Source organism: Adiantum capillus-veneris, chromosome 22, assembly GCF_014529385.1.
Source record: "Adiantum capillus-veneris isolate H3 chromosome 22, ASM1452938v2, whole genome shotgun sequence".
Classification (NCBI taxonomy): Eukaryota; Viridiplantae; Streptophyta; class Polypodiopsida; order Polypodiales; family Pteridaceae; genus Adiantum; species Adiantum capillus-veneris.
Genome location: NC_140952.1, coordinates 40939388 through 40946401, shown reverse-complemented (window position 1 = coordinate 40946401; position 7014 = coordinate 40939388). Strand labels below are relative to the sequence as shown.

Genomic DNA, 7014 nt, shown 5'->3' with positions numbered 1-7014 from the left:
AACTAGTTTCTCGGTACTTAACTTGGATAGCCCTTCCTGCAGCCTTGTAATTGGATGCATTATCTGTGATAATTGCAGTCACATTCTTTGGTCCCTGCCTTTGCTATGTCACACTCATATATCCTTGCTAGATAATCACGGTTATTCTCTTTTAAAGAGGTGTCAATGGCTTCTACAAACATAGACCCTCTAGGATTGATAAGCATCTTATTGATGAGCAGCTTCTTTAGATAGCTGGTTCATCCATCCAACACTATGGTGCAACCATATGTAGGAACAAACTCCACCACCATACTCTTGAGGATGGATTCAATACCATCTTTCACTTTATCTAGACACTATGTGGGAATCTTATTATAATCAGGAAGCACAAACCCTTTTTTGGCCGTGCTCATTAAAGCATATTGAAATATGGGGTTTCGCATAGCATTGAATGGTATACCACACGCCACAAAAGATTATTATAATCAAATACATGCATCAAACCATGAAGATAAGGCTAATAAAATACATTGATTCAATATTCCAAACGATATAATCTAAAGACATGTACACTTCAAAATAAATATGCTAAACCATAAGACATTGATTCACATTTAGATTGCTAGAATTAGTTGTATCATTGGAGGGATCACTACCTAGCACCCATATATATAACAAGCATTAGTGGGGTAATCGAAGACCTCGTCCTCTAACATGTTTGAATGAATAAAACGATCCATGAGTTTATGACTTTTTTCTAAAATGGATTTAAAAATCCCTTATTTTAATGTATTTTTGTTAAATGTCTATTTTTTTGCATTTTAAAACCCCTCTTGCTGAAATCACGTGGTACAATTACATGATTAAATAGTGCACCCCCCAAGGTTGAATCCAAAGTTGATAGAATATGGTATAAAGCTAAGTGAAGGTGTAAAAATGTCTTTCCATGGTCATTTTTGACAGATAATTTATGAAAGCACACATTGTTTTGCTTTTTTATTTTAAAAGAGAATCATACTTTCAAAGAATATGGATATTTTTTATTCGTCCAAGTTAAGTAGTGAAGATCAATTTTACAAATAATTTGCCAATTTTAGAGTAGTTTTTTTGTGAGCTTTTCATATATATTGTGTAAAAGAAAACCTTGTTTCATATCTTAATCTCATATGTAAGAGAGAGAGAGAGAGAGAGAGAGAGAGAGAGAGAGGACCTTTTACATACGAGCATCAGACGGTCTTGTTATCGATCGATGTAGATATGTTTTTTTGCGCATGGGGAAGGGAAGATGACTCCCCATAATGATAGTAGTACTACATATACGATGAGCCAATACTTACCACAATGACACGATATTCCCAGGTAACTGAGGTGATGTCCCCATGGTAAGCACCATTCCATAGAATGACTAATGCATACACCCACATTGTGTGGTGAGATACCTTGCTATTATTGTGCACTAGATCATATGGTATGCTACCACACTATGCACAAGCAATCACATGAGTTGTGTGGTTTCCTATTCTGCTATTGCCATGCTTTGTGATGCAAGGCATGCTACCACACGACCCCATTAGTCCCTCCCTCTTCTTGATATACCTACAAAGGTCCTCTCTCTCTCCCTCCCTCTGTGTGTGTGTGTACTCTAAAAATGATTTTTTGCAGGCTTGCCTGAGCCCCACATTTTAAATCGTTGGAGGATTGCCAAGCTTTTATCTTTTATCGATGGTATTTTGGTGGTCATGCAACGTGTAATTATGTGAATATGATAATAACACTTTGTAAACACATGAAATTTCACGTGATCACATGATTATTAAATCTATGCATCTAATTATTCGTCTCAGATTTGTAAAAGGATAGACACTTGCTCCAAGATTAGTCAAGACCCCCTTCACTGACCAACATACACACACCATTAAAATTTGATCCATATATATAGTGCAATCTTTGATTTGGTGAAGCTTTCACAGAAGGATACAATTGAAGAATCTAATACATTACTTCAAGCGGAGGAGGCTACTCTTAGTCTTTACGACTTAAAAATTATACAACATACCCAAAACCTTTGTAAGTCAATAAAGTGGATATGAAGCTAGTATAGAAAAAGTGGATAACACTTAATAGGGAGGATTTTTGGATAATCAAGTCTCACCCACTTACTACTTATATAAAATGCAGCTCTTAAAACATGTATGAGCTAAGAGGCTATAATATATGGAGATAGTGGTGGTTGGATGTAAATCCTTCTTTCTTTGCCTATTGCTTGTACGTGAACCTCTTTCTCTGATTTCTCTTTACTCTTCTTCATCTCAATAGGTCTTGAAGGATATGCACATCCCAATAGTCTTTCTGGATAATCAAAACTCACCCACTTACTAGTATGGAATACACCTCTTAAAACTGATGTTCTAATGGGCCACAAAAGTGACTAGAGCCACTAAAGTGTCTAATGCATATATTCTACTATTTTAAGCATTACTTTTGCATGCGACATAAAAACTTCGTGAAACTTCTTCAGCATCTTGTTAGGATGTGTTTAAGACTTGAGAGTCATATTTGAGTTATAAATGGTAAAAAGAAAATTTTATATTTATTTTTAAGAGTCTTTTTTTCATAAAATTGTAATTTACTACTTAACCTAGGCCAGTGGTATACTTATTGAGGGATTTTTCAAAGAAGTTTAAGTCTCTTTTTAAAAAAAATGGTCTACCATTGAGACAATCTAGTAAGATTAAAAGAATTTTACCAAATCAATCCTCAGAGATGGCCATGCAAAGACGACTTCAACCCTTAATTTATTGTCTTGACAATTTTTTTAAACTCATACTATATTGTGTTGGGCAAATTTCCCCGAGCAGGTTTTTTCTTTAGACATCTAAAAGGCTATTGAATTGTTTTTCTACAAATTCTCTTAAGAAACAAAAGTGGCTATTTTTTTACAGGACTATGGTTAAACCATACATGAGTTTGTTAGGAAATAAGACGTAGCTAAAAAGATAATTGAGTAGATTACTTAATGGAGAGAGACAGATTTATATACACAAGATTATAGAGTAGAGAGAGAGAGAGAGAGAGAGAGAGAGAGAGTACACACGATATACGTGGGTCACCCAATGTGGGCTACGTCCACGGGAAAGCAGCCACTCAATGGCTTTAGTACTTCAAAACAAGAAGTAGTTTACAAAGGGATCATACCCTTAATGGAGCTCCCACCTTGCTTCACTCTCACCACCTCACACTCACCTTGTTGCATCAACTTCACACTATGAAATGTGTGTAGAAATGGCCTCCTTTTATAGGCCAAAAGGGTTGCCCTCTCTTATGAGAGACAGCCATGTGTAGCCACCCTTCTGCGAATAAGTCCAAATCGGACCCTCCAATCCGCCCATGTGTGGCCGCCCTTGAGAAGACAAGTCCGCTTTTGAATTCGGCCACCGGCCACTGGCCATTGACTTTCGACCACTGGCCACCGGCCATTGACTTCCGACCACCGGCCATCGGCCATTGACTACCGGCCACCGGCCAACCGAACAGTTGTTTTTCGACCACTTTTCGGCCGCCGTCGACCATAATATGCCGGCGAAAAAGAATATTCCGGCGAAAAAAGAAAGTCTCGGGGGCCTCCGCCCCCGAGGCCTTTAAAGTTGCCCCTGATTCTTGTCCGTGAAAATTTTGTTTTCCGGTGAGTGATTTTCCTTCATGCACGATGGTTTCTCCTCATAATGGGGGCCTTACAAATGTGCGCTTTTACCACAGAAAATTACAAGGGTAAATCAGGCTCCATACTTAACAGAGTTAAGAGGCTATTATAATATGCAGATAGTGATGGTTGGACATCCTTCTTTGTTTGCCTATTGCTTGTATGTGAAAATATTTCTCTCCTATCTCTGCTTGTTCTTTTCTCTCCTTCATCTGCATGGGCCTTGAAGGCTATGCACATCCAAATAGTCTTTTTGAATGTTTTTAATAAATGCGGGCATTCTTAATAAGGTCTTCTAGCAAGAAAGTATTTGTTTCTTATGAGTTCCTCCAAAATTTTCCTACCACCCTTACTCATAAGGTGATTCTTTTCCTTGAATTGACTTGTGCTTGATGCCAAAGCCATTCACCTCACTAGTTTCATACTTTCCCATTGTGAACTATTAATGATGGGTGAGGAGATGTTTCATCGAAATGGACCAAAATCAAGTTTATGGAGAAGTGTTTAGCTTCTTTTACAAGATTAGAATAATGATTTCATTATGAACTAGAAAGAGAATGGGCTACATAGAAGTAACTTGATAGGATGGCTAGGGATAATATGAATAAAACAAGAGATTGATGTTTGAGCATCTTCTATGAGTGTAGTACATTTTGAATATATAATTTCACACGAAATTGATAAAAAATGAGTAAATGAAACAATTTCGCAAAATTTTCCATCTCTTTTTATAGATTTTTGGAGATTCATAAAGGTTGTATGTAGATCCCTATTTGGATGCTCCTTGCACTTCAATTTTGGTGGACACTCTGATCGAAATTAGTGAGAAATATTCAATTATTATATTCAAGGAAAATACTCTCCATATATTTTCTCCACACAATAGATTTTCAAGGTTGGAATCCAAAGTCTTTGTTGTAAATTCTCTAGGATGATGGAACCCTCTTGAAAGAGACTTTAGGAAAATTTTAAGACATTCAAGGCTTGGAATTAGAATTATCAATGCGTACGTCGCAAAAGCTCATGGCCAACTCTATGAAAATTTGAGATAATGGGATGTTGATTGGAACCAGTGAGGTTGCCAGAGGGTTCTCCAAAAGGTTGGAGGACTTTTCTGTGTATGAATTTAAAAATTGATATAATCTGTATGAGAAGAGTGAGGACCGCAAGTCAGCAACACTTGCATAGAAAAATTGTAGTGAATTATGACTATGATTTAGCTAGAATAGAAATGATTTATTTATGGAATATCAAATTCCTAAAAAGGAAAAGATATTTTTAATGGACTAAAAAACAATTCCCAATTGTAATTATAAGAATGAATAGCCCTAGGGTGGATAGCCGTATAGCTCTAATAGTAGCTGTTTGAGTTGGAGTAGGCTATGGAGGATAGAAGTAAATGAGTGATTGAGGGTAGTTGATCCTTCCTTGACCTCAGGTTTTAAGGCCTACATTTAGGGACAAAACATGGGGTAATCTAATAGATTAGGAGCTGAATTCTTGATCCGTACAATTTGGATTGACCACATAAAGTTTGAAGGATAATAGATCTAGGCTTATGCTAGCTAATGCACCAATAAAAGTGTCTAGCCCTTGAGTTTGGGATACATTGAGCATCTTGATTTGTTTTTTTATTATTGCATTATGAGTGTTACTCCAGTCACTACTTTAAGAGAGGCTTTACAAGATTTCAAATTTTAGTAGAGATTCTTGGTGGCCGGTGGCTTTATCTCTCATGATAGGCACCTTTCTTGCTTCCTTATCAATCTATATAAGAAATTTTGTGATTTCCCTCACGGAAAGTCATAATTGTGCAGCATATGTATCCCACAAAAAGGCTACTATCATAGTATTGGTGCTCAAACTCTTTCAGTTGGTCCTTTTTCTATTGTAGGTGGTATCTTTGTTTGCTTTGATATTAGAGGCCTATCTTCAGCTACAATCCTTGAGGGATCCCTCTCTTTAAGCTCCCTCCTCGAATTGGATTTTTCCACCTCTTATAATCAATTCCTTACTCAAGACACATGGAGCACAAAGACTTGTGCCACAAATTAATGCAACACAAGATAAATATTGTGGGGATTGTGAGGGATGATTGCAGGATGTTCATAGCATGGAGATTGTGAGACAAGGTTGTATGATCTTGCTATCATAAGATGTAAAACATCGAGTGTGCCTAATAATTGAGGTGCTAAATTTTCATGGGGATGGGGTCAGGGGCCGACCTCTTTTTCTCTTTCTCATGAGAGTCAAGGTAAACTGAGCACGTAAGGAAATGTGGGCATCTTTTTATCTTCATCAATCAGAGTCGCTTCGAGCAATTTGGATGGCGATAGCGCCTCAAGACGAACAGTAGTAGCATGCCACTTGTGAGGACCTGATTCGACCACTTTTCAAGAGCTCATCATACTACAAGAAATGATATAAAGGATGCTGGAATCCAGTGCACAATTCATAGTGCTGTGGAAGGAGAGAGAGAGAGAGAGAGAGAGAGAGAGAGAGAGAGAGAGAGAGAGAGTTGGTAGATCTTGTGGCTGACCAATGGATGTGCAAGAGACAATAGCTGCTACTTACATTGTTAGCTCCAACCTCTCAGGTACTACGCATACTCTTCATAGACCTAATTTCTCGACTCTATGGCAGACTTGTTCATGTGAGCTTACACACGTTTAAATTGAGCTGTGTAGGGCTGCCCATACATGGCGTTCAAGTGCAGGCCGAGGACGGCAACGCGCTTGTTGTAAAAAGCGGCGGTGGTTTTGAGCGCAGGCTTCCCTTTGCTGCCCAACGCTAACCTGGACAATGCAAGGGCCGTTTGGGATGGCCAAACCCTCACTGTTTCTATCCCTAGAATATATCCCATTTATAAGCCTCTTCCCTCCAAAAGCATCCTCATGAAAGTTATCTTGCTTTGAGCACATGGCCCCTTAACTAGGCGTAAAGTAGTAGCCTTGTGTGAATACTCCTTAGAAGTGAATCAACCGTCTCTATAGCCTATATAGGGATTCCTCCATGACTTTGTAAATTTTTTGGCTTTCAAATTTACTTTGCCCGTGCTTATACTGGTATAGAAAACAAATTGAGGCAATGGAGTGAAATTTCCTCGCCTCTACATGTAAAATTGATGGAGTGGAGGTAGTTGGCCATTTCATCAACAAATGGAGGCAAGGGAGTGAAGTTGGATCGCCTCTACATGTAAAATTGAGAAGTGGAGTGAAGTTGGCCATTTCATATACTCAAATGTTTGCATTCACTATAAACATTTCCATATACTGCTAGTTTATAGTTTGGCAAGGACAATGAACTGTGTTTCATGTTGGTTTATCGTGTAA

At 38.0% G+C, this 7014-nt stretch overlaps 1 pseudogene; it reads left to right on the top strand.

Moving 5' to 3' along the window:
- Positions 1–6223: 6223 nt before the first annotated feature.
- Positions 6224–6597, top strand: LOC147429202 (uncharacterized; annotated as a pseudogene).
- Positions 6598–7014: the final 417 nt, after the last annotated feature.